The 16,445-nt window shown below is 36.8% G+C and overlaps 1 protein-coding gene across 2 annotated transcripts in view; it reads left to right on the top strand.

Annotated features, from left to right (window-relative positions):
• LOC141429100 (BAR/IMD domain-containing adapter protein 2-like) overlaps positions 1–16,445 on the top strand; it is a 167,098-nt gene that overhangs the window by 102,701 nt on the left and 47,952 nt on the right. Inside the window, exon 3 of one of the 2 annotated variants that reach the window (XM_074089298.1) lies at positions 16,111–16,153. The exons of the other annotated variant lie outside the window; for it this stretch is intronic. The gene's annotated coding sequence lies outside the window, so the exon portion shown is untranslated. The remainder of the gene's footprint in view (positions 1–16,110; positions 16,154–16,445) is intronic. 2 annotated transcript variants of the gene reach the window in all.

The raw sequence follows: 16,445 nt of genomic DNA, 5'->3' as shown, positions 1-16,445 counted from the left end.
GTCAATTTGTTTGCAAACCTTTTTTAATTAATATTGACTATACCTTTTGATTGCGTTGACTTAGAAGTGTGATTTTTCACTGCATCAAGGGGTAGCAGACTTGAGTATTAATTAGGTACAGCTTGATACTTCAATGCGATCCGAGTCTTGACCGACGTACAGACAAACATATATATAACAAAAAATGATCCTATAATAGTTCAACTTTTTCCTTTTAAGTTACTATGTTTTTTAATAAATTTAAATAAATAAATATCATGGGACACTTGACACCGATTGACCTAGTCCCAAACTAAGCAAAGCTTGTACTATGGATACTAGGCAACGGATAAACATACTTATATAGATAAATATATTATTAAACACACAAGACCCTAAAATTTATCCTAAAGTAAATAAGTAAGTTAATTTATCTACCTTATATTGTTATATTCTTTTCCAACAAACCAGTTTGTACAAATTTGTTTTAACCCTGGGCTGCAAGCAATGACCGCTCGGCGTCTCCTTGTCGGCCGGCACCCCTTGTTGTAGTGACCTGTCACTTTCACTTGCAAATCACTATTGTCGAACATTTCGTACATTTTTATTTCACTTTACAACTGTCATTTACGTGGTACGTAGGTAGGTATATAGAAAAAAAAACATTAGAAATTATTTTCTTATCATTACAAAACCTTAATTAACTTGCTACGAGTATGTTCTTATAGATAGGTAGTACAGTAAGTATCTAAAGAAAGTAGGTATTAAAAATTAAATTATTGACTAATTATACTATATCGTAGTATAGTTTATATTATACAAGGTGTTAATAAAATAACTGAAAACCTCAGACACCGCAAAAAAAAATATTTTTTTAAGTTTAGTTCATTGCATTTATTTTTGAATACCTTCATTGTTTTAGAAGAAATAGTATGCAACCTCGCTAAAATATTTAATTGGCGCCTGTTGCAGACTTAAATTTAGACTGGGCACAATAAAAAAGGGATTTAAAAACACAAACATAACCTAATTTAAAACTAGTTTAATCGATTTTACTCTCGATTCTGGGCAAACTACTTTCTGGTTTTCAGTTATTTAATGAACGCCTTGTATTGACTAGGGTATAAAATAACCGCCATAACATTCCAAGAATATACTCGTAGGTTAAAACATCTACGAAAAATCCTTCCTTGTGAATGGCACGGGCACATTCTAATTCCCCTTTCAGTGCTATTTGCGATTTACCAAATTGCTTAAATGCTTTCTAAATAAAGTTTTATTAATAATACCCTAATCGGATCTCGCGCGCAAATTCGATGAATCAAAATAAAGTGTAAATACGAGAATTATTTCTTACCCTGATAATACAAGTAAAAAAAATCGCCACGCCCATTGCGCTATATTAAAAACACATTTACAACTGATAAATCAAGAATATGAAATGAATACATCAAAAATCATGTGCGCTTTTACATACTTCTATGCGGAGATCGTAGTACTATGGAATCAATAACCATAATGAGTTTTTGTTCAACATTTCATTTCAAATACAATCTTTTTTTACTGACTATACATTTTTTTGACATTTGACATCGCATTGTCATTTACTTAAATTACATTTGCGTACAAAATTTCAACTCGATGCCACTAACCAGTGAGGAGTTCCGTCCTGCGGAAACGATCCTTGCCGGACTATCAGGATGTCACTGCCAGATTATTGTATTGTCACTTGACTAACATAAGTATGCCAATTTTCAAGACTAATTCGACCACTGGAAGTGGGTCTAAATGAACTTTGACCCGCAATTTTGACCCGCACATACATTGCAAATTAAATAAAAGCTTCTTAGATGCCTAATTCAGCACAGGTTTTAGGTACAACTCTGCCTTCTGCAAAGAAGGCAGAGGCAGAGGCAGAGAATCTGATACATTAAAAACAACTTTGCAGAAAAAAGTTTTGTAGTAAAGATGCCTTAAAAGGTTTCTTATGCAATATTTATGTTAATTGGAATTCGTTTGTCTTATTAACCGTGACTTAATGGATAAGCTTATTTTTAATTAAGTTTTAGTATTACCAATTTTATTTTCGTTTATTTAAGTGAACTCTGACGATTATTTACCTGGTTTTGATAATGAGCCAAGTGTTTTCTACTCCTAATAGTAAATTCGTAGAATACCTGGAGTCACTTTTCGTCTTTAATGGATTTCTTCTTAACAAGAAAAAACTTTCTATAATGTTTTCGTCAAAACAGCGGCATCAGAATTACCAATCGGATTCAGGATCTTGTTACGTATCTTCGTTCTTAAATAACTTAATTTCGGGTGTGGGCGGATGTACTCATCCATTCTTTTTGTAATCTGTTATCTTCATCCATTGCTATTTTATGGCATAGCAATATTAAAAAGCAACATTTTTCAAGTTTCTGTTTATTGAACTTTCGATGTAAAATTACATCACATTTTCATTATATTATATGTCAAATATGAAGAATTTATACTTACTGAAGTTGTCTAAAAAAATATGTAGCTATTTGAAATCAAACATCAACATCGTAAGATCATAGTATATCATTCTATATTTCCTTGAATCGGTTCAAGTTTTCTACACAATAGGAATTGGCTTACTTGCTGAAATGTACGGAATGTGCAATATCAAGGTGTATGTGGGTGACATTGGGGTAAGTTTTACTACAAGCTTTGCGACAGTTGCGGAAATCGCCACCGTTACGTATCCAGCTGACGTAATGAATATTTACACCATGATTCAGGTCAGGCAGAAGACTGTAAACAGTTATTTAATTATAAACATTATTGATTCTAATTTCATCATCATCATCATCAGCCGGAAGACGTCCACTGCTGGACAAAGGCCTCCCCCTTAGAACGCCACAATGAACGACAACTCGCCACTTGCATCCACCGGTTTCCCGCTACTCTCACGATGTCGTCAGTCCACCTGGTGGGAGGCCTGCCAACGCTTCGTCTTCCGGTTCGTGGTCGCCACTCGAGGACTTTTCTCCCCCAACGGTTATCTGATCCTAATTTAAAAAGTCATAATTCCATTGCTCACAAAAATATGAAACCGTGCGGTTTTCTTCTCTAATATCTTAACTAAGAATTTGTCAATTAATAATTGAGTAGAATTAGTACAGATTTTAGATAATTAGTACTTTGGTTTTGTATTGTATTTTAAAACGCTATATTGTACATAAAAACACATGAAAATAACAACATGAACTTCGCCTTGGTTGGCTTAGCTTTGGTTTTCGTTTTGTAACAATTTTATTGCTTTATTTTTATATACCTATAGGTACAGAACGATATAAAGTGGCACGGATATTTTTAAAGTTAAAGGAGATTTCTCAAACTGCAACCAACACTTTGCTACTTTATGAGTTGAAGTTCTTACTTGCACGTGTATGTTAACATCGTCCGTCTTCCGTGAGTAGCTAGTTCAAACTTTTCCAAGTAGTTATTTACTTTTAATCTATCTTCAACTTCGGCCAAAGATTCTCATAAAGTGTGTAAAGAATTCGGGACAGTCTGGAAAAGTTTTAAATTGTGGTGTCATTAGTAATGGCAGTGGGATATTTCTAAGTCGACTTCATGCAATTTGGGGTCGCCATATTCGGGAAAAGGGACGGCTTTCCCTGTTTTTATCAAGTGATAAAATGTTATGACTACGGGTGGTTATGTTTCGCCTGGTAGACAAAACTTTGCTCTATTGTGCACGCATCACTAAGCTTTGAGGTAGGGACATCAACAGAGACGATCTCAAAGGCCTGTAGTTGGTGATAAAAGTAATTAGTAATAAGGTAATAATAATGAAATTGCGTTCAGGTACAGCAGTATACTCGATATCGCATTGGGCGTTCCATTGGCATTTTTTTGTATTTCTCTGTATGTGTTACTTCGAGCCGCATCAGAGTGCTTGCGTCTAAATCATTGCAAAAAACAAGGAAAAATAAATAAGGTAAACGTCTCAGTGCTCTCTACACGCTAATGCCCAATAGACGACACTCTGCTGGCATCGCTATTGCTAATGACATAAGATTAAAGATTCCAACTACTGGGACAGCGACGAGCACTCGTACGTTTACCTTACGGTTTTAATTTGAACTAGCGCAAAGAAAAAACTCTTCATAGACATCTTCAACCCTACAATACCATACAATACAATGACCACCACAGTAAAAAGCATAAGTATGTAGAGACCCTACATTAATTAGGGCAAACTTTGTCTTATCGGTGATATAAGCTCACAATGTTGAAATGCAAGCTAAGAATAAGTCGCTGTCAACACGATTGTATACAAGCATCAAAACTGACAGTTCCTATAGATTTTATAGCTTGCGTTTCCTTATAGTGAACCCTGTGTAAGATTACCGAATTAGGTAGGTACTAAGTATCACCGATAGACCAAGATTTGCCCGTCTAAATCACTCTAATACTTTTAACAGTGGCAATTTGCTCATCGGCTTCTAAATGTGAAAACCCAAATCGTTGCCACACGCAATGTTACACAATGAATACCTACCAAACTTAATTCGTGCTGCTTCGTCGACACTTTACATGGCCTGCCCATAAATTCGATAGGGGAAGACAAAAAATCCCAGCACAAGGTACCGGTGTCCGGGTGTTGTTTGTCGTCCTATTGATTTATCCCGGTTATAAATCTAACACCGGATTAATCAGGCTAAGTTTGTCAGCCACGCAATATGTCTGGTTTCAGGTACAAATGGTCACGGCAAAAAAAGGAAATGTTTTTCTGTGAGTGTATCGAGTGACATATTTCGTTGTTTGTTCAAGGCATCATTGCATTTATTATTACGATTTTTATATCGTGCTTCGCTTATATTCGCTTACTAGAATTCTGAAAATGGATCTTTTGTTTATTTGTTACTTTCTTTTACGCTCACGCCTTACCCTAGAGTTTTATCTCCGATATTATGTCCGGGTCTTAAAAGGAAAAGAAAAAACTTATTCAACGTGTGTAGGTGCAGCGGGCTCTTGCTGTGGACGTGTTTTCTTTAAAAAAAAAACAAAGCGTGCATTTATAGAGTCGTTAAAATTATAAATTTATAGAACCTCGCATTTGTGAATTTTATGCATATTTTTTAAGACAGTTGCTCCCCAGTTTTCTTAATAAATTGAAACAAATATCAGCATCACTTTCAATTTGCATCCCCAATCAATTAGTAAAAGGAAGCATTTTTAATCAATAAGAACCTTTTTAAGAAATGCAAACGCCCTTAGGAATACCCTGGAACTCCGTGGAAGCAATCAAAAAAATTCGAGCAAGTGAAAAACTTCTTGCTGAGGCGTTGGCTGAGTTGGGTTGTTTTTCATTCGGTTCTAACCCTTAAAGGTACTTTGATAGAGTTTAAAGGTATCAGAAAGTTGGTAGGCTCGTGTTTAGATGGACAAGTCTTCGCTCCCCTTTCGATAAGATATAAGTTTGGCTACCCATCTTTTTAACTGCGACGACGTCAATTATCATTAGATACCGGTACGAGCGTAAATCAATATTAGTGCCTATAAAGGTGAGTGATAACCGCATATCCGCTGTGGGTAACTTCTTTATAGTCTGACGTCTTAATATAAATGGAAATAATTTGTAATTTATTAGAGGAGGTGTAACTTTTTCACGTAGTTCACCATTCTGGTCTTGTTAGTACTCGTATAACGATTACTTGAGCGAAGTATCCAAATAAATGTCGGTAGTCTAAAATATGTAACCCTCAACCTAAAACGTTCTTTAATACATCTAGCATACTATCTGAACTGATTGATTACCAATGGTCAAAGGCGGATGTGCGAAGCAGTAAGTAGCAGGCATCCTACTAATAATAAAATGTGAAAGTTTGTGAGCGAGTGAGTATGTTTGTTACTTCTTCACGCTGAAACGGCTGGACGGATTTGGATTAAATTTGGCAAAAAGTTAGTTTATAACCTGTATCCAAAACATAGGATACACGGGATAGGGATAAAATCTCAAAATAACAACCGCTGGGCTTAGAGTCATGAAATTTGCTATGTAGATAGCTGAACATCTGGAATAAAACATAGCCTACTTTTTATTTCGGTATTTCCACGGGATAGGGATAAAAACTCGAAACAACAACCGCTGGGCTTAGAGTCATGAAATTTGACCATGATTGTTTTTAATGTAACGGGTAAACACTAGTTTAGAATAATTTCTACCATGATGAGGCTGGAATGCCTTAAGCGTGACGGGTCAGTATTATAATGCAGTAGGCGAAAGGGTTCCCGCCCGGAATTCGGGATAGCGTAGTGCGGAGACAAACCTTGGCATGGCAAATATGCTACACGGCAGACTTAGGAGAAAGAGCTGACAAAAACGAAAAAGTTGTTAAATAGTAACACTGTATCTTAAGGGCGGTAAATAAGGAATTACGAACGAGAGTCTATGAGAACGTCGAAGTCGAAGACTGAGGGCTTTAGTGAGTCGATGTTCGCAATTTTCGGTATCTTCTATGTGACATACAATGTTTTTCATTAGTTTCATCACATTTTTGAGTAAAAATAAATCTAGTCAAAATACCACGCACAGGACAAAACGGCCACTGTAATGTTGCCGAAACGTCGAGGTATAAATATTACTCGTGTGTGTTAGCGTGATAAGTCCTGTGCGTGGTATTTTGACTATGAGTGAAAATCACGAAAGTTTAAGACATTATAAAATAAATATAGGTATAATATTTATGAAACAAAAAATGTTTTATGATTTAAATTCGGGTGTTGTTCCGCGTACCTTGATTTTAGAGAAGTTCGATATTTCGGCACAGTTGTATACGCCATGATCACGAGACGACAAATTGGTATGATTTGAGAGATGCTTGAAAAAATTAAATCACATTAAAACTGCTGATTGTTCGAATATTTGAACTCTAATTTGCTAACAAATTGTTAAGTTACTGTGTAGGCACTGTGTTGTATTAACTTACTTTCTTTAATGAACGCCCTTACAATGTTGTTTCAATAGGCCGCAATTGCTAGAGGTGAGGGTTATCGGTAAGAATAAAAGCGGTAAAATAAACGAACTTATTATTAATTTGCAAGATTGTTCGTCAGAGTCGGTAAGTGACACTCCAAGTGTTGAATAAATTATATTTTATTATTCAAATAAGACTTTCAGTTCGATAGCGTAACGTTTAAACCAACAAATAATGCTATTGCCACTTTGAGCATGCAAAAGTATCGATAGTTTGCGTAACAGTAGGAGGGACTCTCTTCTGTCAGTTTGGCATCTGTCATTTGAATTATGTTAGAACAAATAGAATATAAAATTTTCACAGAGCGCGTGTGTATACTACTACTATAACAAGAAATAAAGTTAAAAATTAAAGGAGTTATCTTTAGGTATAAGAATCTTGTATTTCAGTGGTGTAGTGTAAAACAATAAAATCTGAAATGGAAGTCTTTCCTCAGCAAACTTTTTATAAAGACTAGATGTTTCTATATCTTGACAAGTTCGTATGTGGCACTCGGTGGAACCCTGTCTCAGGGAGCCTCTGCTGTTCTTATCAGATTTCTTTTTTTTAATAAGTGCGTCAAACACTGAATGCGGCCGGGTTCTAACGAGTGTCACGTTCAAGCTTGTTAAGTTATAGTTTTGTGGATAGCAAAGATTACTGGCCTCTTATCTAACAGTTTAACGACCCAGCACTATTGTGCGCACGTGGCCACTAGTAGGCCTGGCACGTCGCGACCGTCGCCTAAACCGATTACAGGCACCCGAAGCGAAAATACATTTTCAAACACTGATTTCAACTACAGATTGGTTTAAAATTAAATTAGGAACTGTTTGAGTTTATCTGTGATAGTGTTCGAATTGACACTTTTCTTAATCAGTATTTAATGAACTATTCTTATTGAATTATTTGTCAGTCTGTCTGTTAAAGCACTGGACTGATTTCAATAAAAAAGGCATAGACTGTACTAGGCATTATTTTGCGAGTATTCGTTCGTATCAAGTAAACCCTAATAGCGGGGTAGCGGAGCAAAGTAAAAAGTTGTGGTTTATTTTAATACTGAACTTTTTATTCAGAGGAGAATATATTAATCGGTAAATACTAGCTTTTTCTCGCGGCGTCGCGACCGTAGAAAAATTAAAAACAATACCTCTCCTTGCAGTCGGGTAAAAAAGGGTTAGGTATTTGGGCTATCACGCAGGAATGCCAAAAAAACCTTTTTCGTGCTTCGTTCTTTCTGATGTTCCTATATAAAACATATAAATTGTCTAGCTCTAGTAGCTTACATTATAATTATTTGTAGATTAAATGCAGTAATGAAGGGATGAACATGAAATTCAATCTTCATAGGCGATGAGAGAATCAGAACGGGGTGACATTCTACATAGTTGTCAATTTTATATCACGAGTAGGTAATCAATGCACACAGCCCTTAGTTCTTTGCCCCGGTAGTTCTTTCGCTACCAAAGAGCTACCGAAACAATGTAAAAAGTTTGCACGGTCCAGTTCATAAACTAGTGAGCAAATTTTTGATCAAAAATGTCTGAACACGACTCTATTGTTAACTACGTAGAAGCGTGTTCAGGATATTTTCGATCAAATTTTTGCTCACAAGTTTATAAACTCGACTGTATCTATCTACTTTTTTATAAAACATAAACATAAAACTGACTCGAGAATGACCTATATCTCACCCGATGAAAAATGCGGATGAGGCCAAAGGTGTATCTCACTAGTTTAATAACAGCCACACTTTAGCCTTGAAGAGCCTTTTAGGTTCTATCCATCCGGAAATACAGACGATGGTAGCGAATTTTATTCCTTAGCAGTTCGCGTTAAATATGAAGCGAATAGCTTTGTGCTTTTTGCATTTGGGTTTATGACTTGAATCAATAGTTGCAGACTTGTGACCTAGAAACCAACAGAATTACAACACAGTTCCGATTGTTAACACCCGATTCGGACTACCATACAAAGCAAACCTCATTACGAGCTTAATTATCAGCCAATAAAAGCGATAGATGAAAACACATTAACCAATTATATTGTACTGTGACGTTATTAACGTAGGCCGCATTGTCTGTAATTGCATTTGGTTTAATGCCATTAATGTTGCGATCGGTGCGGCGTACGCAAAGTAGATCCGATTAGAGCGCGCTAAAGCACTCAAAACAATCGGTGTCGGTGCATCTGCCGTGACATGTAGAATAAGTACCTATACGTCTGCCGTAGGTACCTGTAAATGAGCAATTCTTGTATATTTATTTCTATACTAAACATTAATTATAAAGAGGTAGTTTGTGAGTTGATGAGGCTGTAGGGGATAATCTCTGGATCTACTCAACCGATTTTGATGAAATGCGGTATACAGATAGTTTGAGTTCCGGAGAATAACATAGGATACTTTTTATCCCGGAAAATTGCATAGTTCCCGCGGGATAGCGATAAATGGGAGTCTACGCGAACGGAGTCACGGGCATTAGCAAGTTTACTATTGTTTTTATGATTAGATTTCAATTAAATTTGCTCTATGGGGTTTTCTCAGGGGCCAACAATCGATCTGGCTTGGTGTTAATTCTGGGAAAACTCGTGTGTTTAAGTCAAACGCTCGGGTCGCCTAGATTATGTACGTATCAGTAGTGTGATACGTAATATTTTACACATTTTGGCCATAGGTATACTCAATGAAATTAATGTAAATATTACACTACAATCCTGGTTTAACTTGTTGAGGTTTAAGCTGTTTTGAAAATTGTTAAACTGGTCGAGTGTTGCCATTATTTCCGGTTGCGAACTTCCTTCCGCTGGCGTTCGTGTCGTCATAGTGTGTTGTATGTTTTTATATGTTTTAGTTTTTAAATGGGTCCCACTGAAAAACAGCGTTGTACACTAATTGCAATGTGTTGCATCTTGAGGTTCATATTCCTAGATTGTAATCTAAAAGTGAAAGAAGGCCAGTGCTAGAAGCGTGCTGTTTATATCACACTGCTAAAGACTTAAAATTTGACAGACATCCATCTTGTGTATCACATAGGTGCACAAAGAGATACTTCTGAATTCCCACGGGATAAGGAAATAGCCTCTTTTGTACGCAGCTTGTGTTTAAATTCGTTTATCGTTATCTATTTTGAAAAAGAGCTTTTTTACTGGCCCAAACAGCAAATACGGTGGAAGTAGAAGAGTACACTCGAGTAAAGAGGGTTTTCTAGTCACCGGCGTTTACATTCACTTACGAAATACTACTCCAACTATATGGGTTACTAGACATACCTGTAAGTGTAAAAGGTAATATTTTTTCTACGTAAAAACCGACCGACCGAAGTCGAATTTACTCAAAAAAATCGATAAAGTGCGTGTTAAACAAAAATAATAATAATAATGCTTTATTTCGAAGTACGAGGGACTCCACTAAAGATTTCTTTCTCTTTGAAACACAATGTAATTCTTTTGCGCTTTTTCAGATGTCTTTCTTTTTTTTATTTATGTTTTGAGGACCTAAATTTAACAAATGTAAAAAGTGTACCTATATATATGTATGTTATATGTCAATGGAAAAGCATCCTATAGGATTTGATACCCACAGGTTTTGTATGTAAAATATTTTCAAAAGTGGTTTTTCAAACTTTTTACCACGTGAACTTAGAAGTTGATAATTTTCACTGCTCCAAAGAATGGCGTATCTGAGTATTTGTTATTAAGTAATTTGAACTTGATATTTCCACGCGATCCTAAGGACAGACAGACAGATAGATTAACAAACGGACATAAGGACAGATGAACGAACGGATCGACATTTTATGGTATACACAAAAGCCTAAAAATCGTTGAAGAGTAATTGTTCCGTTTAAGTTTCTTATTAAATGATATCCAGCATCATTATCAACATGTTAATGTCGCTAATTCGTCGATTTTCTTCGTATTCCTAAGAATCAAATGAGAAAGAAAGAGAAAACCTATGTTTTGTTTCGAGTTCCGAACGACATTAGACAACTAGTTTAAGTGTAGTATTTAGATAATATAATCGTTAAATGATATTGTAACGGATAACTCACGTCTTAAACCGAGTTTAGCTCGACATGTTTCGAGCTATTTCGTAGCCCTTCTTCTCAGGAGCACGTGACTATCTGTGCTCTGCTCGCGCGACAGCCCGACGAAACTAACACCGGCGCACAACTACCCGCATTTTTATCATCATTTTTATTGGGTAGTTGTGCGCCGGTGTTAGTTTCGTCGGGCAGTCGCGCGAGCAGAGCGGTGGCGCGTAGTGTGCGTGTTGCGGCAGCCGTCGAGTCGCGTGCTCCTGAGAAGAAAGGGCTACGAAATAGCCCGAAACATGTCGAGCTAAACTCGGTTTAAGACGTGAGTTATCCGTTACAATATCATTTAATATGAGTGAGTCTCACGGTAGTTTAATGTTCAATATAATCGTTATAATTAAGTACCGTATGTAGCTGAATAAGGTGGCAATGGTTCACTTAGCTAGTAATTATCAGGGACACGCACACGAAATATCCATTAAGTTTTACTACGAGTATTATTGTCTAGATACTTAGTGGTATTACACTATTCGCGTATTGCTAAGGGTCGTACCGATGAAAGCCGGTCAGTCTTTGTTTACGGAAATGTGGTACTCGTATTAACTGTTAATATTATCTTTTGTAACAATAGTTACTGTAGTCTGGTAGAGGATATACTGTATACAGACATCATGTTTATTTTCGGTAGTGTGCAAGAAAACTGGATAATTATGTCGACGAGAAATAAGAGATGGCCGTTTACATAGATGCTCTATTTCAAGTACGACAGAAAATCTTCTGGTCTACAACTCTACAATAACTATAGTCCAAGAGCTAGTGCACATTTTAGAGTAGGTATTTAAGTTGCCTTAAATACCTAGCTACCTATTGAAGGTGAGGGCTAGCTCTCACACTCTGAGAAGAGGCCTGTGCCTATCAGTGGGACGTATATGTATAGGCTGAGATGATGATTATTTAGGGAAATGTGAACACTAGTACTATAGTTTCTTCATGTTTTCTAAATACAAAATTACAGGACTAACTGGAGAAATAGTAAGGCTAACTGATCTTTAAATTTTTTAATTACATTGAAAACTCGTAGACCCAAATTTTGCGCGAAAAAATGGTATCGAAAATTCAAACTGAAACATAGATGCTCAGAAAAACCAGAAAAAGAGACCAGCGCTGGGAATCGAACCCAGGTCCTCAGCATTCCGAGCTGGTGCCTCTACACCACCACTGGACAGGACACAAATTTCTCCTATGCACCACATATCTCAGCTTGTTTGTTTTGTTATTTAGTCACTTAAGCAGCTACACTAGCGACATCTATGTTGTAGTCCTCATCGAGAAACTTTCAACACTCCATCGGAACTAACCGCTCACCCGGACAAGAGATGTCGCTATTAAGCAATCAAATTTAAGATTGGTTAATTTGGAGTTGAAATAAAAAATACAAAACCTGAACTTTTAATGTAATACTTTAGTCAGGTCCAGAAATTAGTCTAATATTTTCAAAATAATATTTCAAAAAATCCTTGATAAACATATTTGTCAACTGCTTGATATATCAGGGTTGGTTTAATCCTATTTTCCTTCAGCCAGATCCATAGTTTTATCATAGATGGCATTGTACAATTCGTATACCGCCTCAAATGCCTACTCTTAAGTGTCTACCAGCTTTACCACGCCACATAATATCACCGTTATATCACCTCAACACCATAACAGATTGCATCTATCGAACATACAAAACAGTATATCGGTATAGAATACCGCTATGTAGAAGTACCTATAAGGACTATTAAAGCTTCGTTCGTATCAAGTCACATTGTCCGGTCTTTTCAAATCGGAAGTTTGAACTTAACCCTTTATAATACGGGCTCTCCCTTTTTGAATCAGGCAATTATTCGAATGCCAACAAATAAACGTGGTAAGCGATGTTGCCACCGTATTAAAACTCATTGTTCGCACAACGCACCTTTATAATTCCTCTTGAGTCGGGGTGGTTAATGTTTCCAATATTGCGAATAACAGAACTTTCCCCGATTAAGGAAATGAGCTTCTACTGTAATTTATTTTGTCATAATACCCTTTTGCGTTAAATATGAGTTGTGAATTTGTAGTGTACAGCTATTTGATAGCACCCAAAGCCAAATTTACTAAAATAAGTTTTTCAAAAAAAAAACTTTTAATACAAGCTTTTTTGCTGACTACACTTTTTTTTTGAAAAAAAAGATTACTTGAATTAACAAACGCAAGTACATTACGAGTCAAATAAAAGTTTGTAAAATTAGATTTCTGTCCAACCCTTGCGTTAGTTTCACGTTTTTCATGTCTAATTCTACAGTGTTTAAGTCAAATTTTAATCACTTAATCATGTTATGTGCGAGTACTTATCGGAATCATAAGGTTAGTTCCCAACATGTTTCAGAGTATATTTCCATCCATTACAGCTGCAGCGAACAGCTCCCGTTTTCATGATGACAGCTAAATGCTACAAAATCTCTGACATTCCGCGTTGAGCGTTGAACAAAGTTTATTTCCAGTAAGCGGTTTAAGTCCCGAGGTGGCGAAAGTAGACAGGTAAACGCCGAGGGTAGGTACATACACTGCATGAAATATAAAGTAGGCAGGAATACGACCCTCAAGGTCTTTACGCGGTCTTGGTAGAGATTTAAAGAATGTTACCGTGGATGACGAGTGATTTACGTGCATTTAATGGTATTCCACTTAAAAGTTAATTATACACCTATTTAACCTATATAATTTTTAGATACACATTCGAAACTTGTTTGGCTAATGCGTACAAGGATGACATGTTTAGCAAGCGGGTTTCAAATGCATAAGCTTAAGAGATGAGAAGTGTGCCAACAGCTAATATGGCATTCTACGTCTTTATACTTGCCTTTAACCGCGGTAACGTATATGGTACGCGTGATGGAACGGCACATATTTTTAAAATTTTACGACCCCTAAGGCGTCTATCATCTCCTGCCTAAAAGGAAATATGCGTTTCAGAAAGATTGCAACATACTTTTTATAGCTAATCTCACTCATTTTAGATTATTCTTCGGATGAGTAGTACTTAAATATGTTTGCATAATAATAATATGAAAGAAGACAAAAATAAATTATTATTTAAACCAAAACAAAAGTCTTTTAGTTTTGGAGTTCCAAAGCCTGCCAAACTGCTCTAGATTCTCGATACCTTCTTGATCAAAATACACCTTAAGACATTCTACCAATCCCAAATACAGCTAGGTTATGCTGTTTGTTCCAGTGGTTAGCTTCCGGCAGGCATCCGTCACTCGTCCATACCTACAGCACAGCCTACAGCGATAAACACCTACAGCGCGCGACAACTTGAGATTGTCTAAGCAATGGGGGCTGCCGCGCGCCTGCGAGCACACGCGTGACGCGACACTTGCTTTGAATGTTTCGATCCTTACCTAAATATCTGTGTTATTGCTTGTGAGATCAGTACAGATCTATTGAATAATGTTTTTCATCTCTCCTGTTCGGAAAGTTTATCTTTCATGGGTAGATAGCCGGGTGGAAAATTGCGTTTTCATCTCTAGGGTGGAAAGTAATTTTTTTTAATTTTTCGATTAGCCACGGAGTCGAAGATAATTGAGTTGCGTCAATGACACCTTTTTTTCACGTTTCGGCATGGCCATCTAGATGCACTTCGTGGCCAAGCAGCTTATATACAACACCGGAGGTTGGGCGCCGAACATCCGTTTGTTTGAAACAAGAAATTTGATCTTTATTAGGTACGTCAGGAGCATAATCCATCTCTTTCTTTACTTAGGTTAGGAAAGAGATGGAAGTCATTCGTGAAATGTGAAAGAAAGAGATGGAATATAATAAGTAATAATGGTCAAACTTCTTCGTTCGGCGTCGTGACCAACTGGATTTTTTTTATAGTCGGCCGTGGCAAGTGGCCATTCGTAAAGGTACCGCTGGAGGTTGGATATAAGTAAATTCAATTTATTATTATTCTCATTTTTTTTGTAGTAAGTATTTTACTTTCCTCACAGTCGAAATGAAAAGTAGAGTGTCTAACTCGGGTGAAATTACCCATTTCCCCTCGAACTATTAGCGCTCTCACTTCGTTCGAGCGCCAGGAATAACTCGGGTGAAATGGGTCACTTTCCACCCTTGTTATCAATCTACTATTTCCATCGTGTTTTGTTGAATAAGTTCGTATTTATATTGCTTCCTCAATTAGCTTCAGTAAACTTCAGTAAGCCAGTTAAGAAAGCAAAATACGATGGCAAAACATTATTCACTACATCTGTAGATACTGCACAGCACGGTTTGTAACAACGGCGAATCGTAATACTAATAACTGGCGTGGACGAATGTCGAAATAAACAAAACAAAGAACTCGAAGTTATCTTTTTAGGGTTCCGGAGCCGAAATGGCGAAAACGCTCTGGCCCAGAAACTATATATATGCCAAAAATCACGTCGATTCGTCGCTTCGTTTCGACGTGAAAGACGGACAAACATACAATTACACAATCTCACACACTTTCGCATTTATAATATTAGTATGGATACCTAAAGGTAAACATAATAAATTAAGCACCAAAGTTAAATTAAGGTAACAAAAATTATCGTGTTCCAAAAATCTAAATCAAGTTAGCACGCCAGAATATAGTCACATTATCGCCTCTAGATCGCAGTGAACGCATCAGTAGATGGCGTCTAATTCCAGCAAACATGCAATGCGTCCATTACTGGCCACTGTTCGTTGTGCATTCCAAACGCATCGATCATCGTTGATTGAGGAGCTTGTGCGGCCGTGTTTATGTCAACGTTCATCTAACTTATGCGGAGTTCTGAATTATAGCGTCAACTGTCAGTAGTAGTACTGAGACTAATACAGATACGTTAGGTTGCAACAACGACAGGGAAGCATACCTGTTAAATCTAATATCCTAAAGTGACGCGTGTAAAAGCATGCACGCATGTTAACGCACTTGTGTTATGGCAAAAGGTGCAGTACCTCAAAAAAAACTTGAGCTACTTTAACCACTGTAGTATAAGCTTAAGCCATTCTGTATCTTGTATCAGATGGTTTAATATAACTCAAAAATGATTTTTTTTCAGATTCCGTCTTTTGTTAGAGGGCAGAATAAGGCTGTAATTATTCGTAAGTATTTATTAAAAAAAGTTTCACATAAAAGCCAACGAAAAACACGCGTGTGTGGGCATAGTAGGACTGGATAGGCCAATATAACGAATCGGTGGAATTTTTAAAAGCAACTACATCAGCAAACATAAATCGTAATCAGCACCCATGCAACAGCAACAAGCTCATTTCATTTGTCAGTATACTACTCGTATTTTAGGTACAATTTTCTTTGTCCCCGCTTGATCGCATTGCAACCGTGCGCCGCCATCAAAACCCAAGCAAAAACTAGCCCCTGAGCCTAAGTAAGCCC

This window comes from Choristoneura fumiferana, chromosome 6 (assembly GCF_025370935.1).
Source record: "Choristoneura fumiferana chromosome 6, NRCan_CFum_1, whole genome shotgun sequence".
Taxonomy (NCBI): domain Eukaryota; kingdom Metazoa; phylum Arthropoda; class Insecta; order Lepidoptera; family Tortricidae; genus Choristoneura; species Choristoneura fumiferana.
The sequence above is the reverse complement of the archived record's forward strand: the minus strand, read 5'-3'. Positions and strand labels throughout refer to the sequence as shown.